The 1,619-nt window shown below is 40.8% G+C and overlaps 1 non-coding gene across 1 annotated transcript; it reads right to left on the bottom strand.

Moving 5' to 3' along the window:
• Window positions 1-310: 310 nt before the first annotated feature.
• On the bottom strand, window positions 311-417 carry LOC116122118. Its single transcript, XR_004126841.1, has one exon. It is a non-coding gene; the product is annotated as a small nucleolar RNA R71 (small nucleolar RNA).
• Between the last annotated feature and the right edge of the window lie 1,202 nt (window positions 418-1,619).

The following is a 1,619-nucleotide window of genomic DNA, read 5'->3' as shown; positions in this document are numbered from 1 at the left end:
GAGACCACCCATTCAAGAGAATAATTTTGAGATTAAGCCAGCAATTATTCAAATGATTCAGTAGTCAGTCCAATTCGCTGGGTTACTTAATGATGATCCCAACCTGTATATCGCAAATTTTCTGGAGTTATGCGACACATTTAGGCATAATGGAGTATCCAATGACGTAATTAGGCTGAGGCTTTTCCCATTCTCTCTTCGGGATAAAGCTAAGTCTTGGTTGATTTCTCTGCCATCTGGGAGCATCACGACATGGAACAAGTTAGCTCAAGCGTTCCTCACTAAATATTTTCCACCTGTCCAGTCTGCCAATCTGAGGAGTGAGATTACCAACTTTTACCAACAAGATTCAGAGTCATTGTATGAAGCATGGGAAAGGTATAAGGATCTCTTACGGAGGTGCCCTAACCATGGTTTACCAATCTGGTGTCAAGTGCAAATGTTCTACCAAGGGTTGCTACCAACTATTCAAGCTATGATTGATGCTGCAAGTAGGGGAGCCTTGAACAACAAAACACCATAGGAAGTATACAATCTGATTAAGGTGATGGCAAACAATAACTATATGAGGACTTCAGAGAGAACTTCAACAAGGAAATTAGTAGGATTGCACGAAGTTGATAGTTATACTGCATTGGCTGCTCAACTTTCAAACATCCAGAAGCAATTAGGTAATGCTTTAAAAATAAATGCAATCAAATCTTCTTCTCTAACATGTGACCTTTGTGCAGGAAATCATTCATCAAAGGATTGTCAAGAAGGGAACCTGGTTGCTCAGCCTGAACAAGCCAATTACGTCAATTTTCAAAGGGGGCAAGGGAACCCATATTCTAACACATACAATCCAGCATAGAGGAAACACCCGAACTTTTCATGGAGCAACAACAATGAGCAAAAACAATCTCCTATTTTTCAACCTCAAGAGCTAAAATCTAATATAGAGAATGTGTTGACCAAGTTCATTGAAGAGACAAGCAAGAGATTTGAGAAGACTGACGTCCTGGTCCAAAATCAGTTAGCCTCTATTAGGAACCTTAAGACTCAAATTGGGCAAATTCACAACATATTAGTGGGGAGAGTTCAAGGAGTTTTGCCGAATGATACAGAGAAAAATCCTAACGATCAAGCCCATGCAGTCACCCTGAGGAGTGGATGAATTTTGTAAAATTCAGAGGGTGAAAAATAGAGGCAAGAACAAGACTTCAAGGATGAGCAGAAGACTGATCGCCGTGGCAATGAAATTCATCGCCGCAGCGATCGTGAAAACATAGAGAACATCAGCAAGAAGGACGATCATCGAGGCGATGATACTTGTGGCTGTGGTTAGCGTGATCATGATCCCAATTCATCAGAATTTTTAACTCATTGCTGCGGAGATGAATCTGGTGGCTGCGGCGAGCGTGCATCTGAGCAGAAACTTCCTTCAAGCCAAACAACCCTTTCATACCCACAATGGTTGAAGAATTAGAAGCTCGATAAGCAATTCGGTAAGTTTATTGACATGTTTCAAAGTTTACATATTAATATCCCTTTTGTTGATATGCTAGAGCAGATGCTGAAGTATGCGAAATTTTTTAAGGAGATCCTCACGCACAAGAGAAAATTCGAGGAACACGAGA

Source organism: Pistacia vera, unplaced genomic scaffold (assembly GCF_008641045.1).
Source record: "Pistacia vera cultivar Batoury unplaced genomic scaffold, PisVer_v2 Contig102, whole genome shotgun sequence".
Lineage (NCBI taxonomy): Eukaryota > Viridiplantae > Streptophyta > Magnoliopsida > Sapindales > Anacardiaceae > Pistacia > Pistacia vera.
The sequence above is the reverse complement of the archived record's forward strand: the minus strand, read 5'-3'. Positions and strand labels throughout refer to the sequence as shown.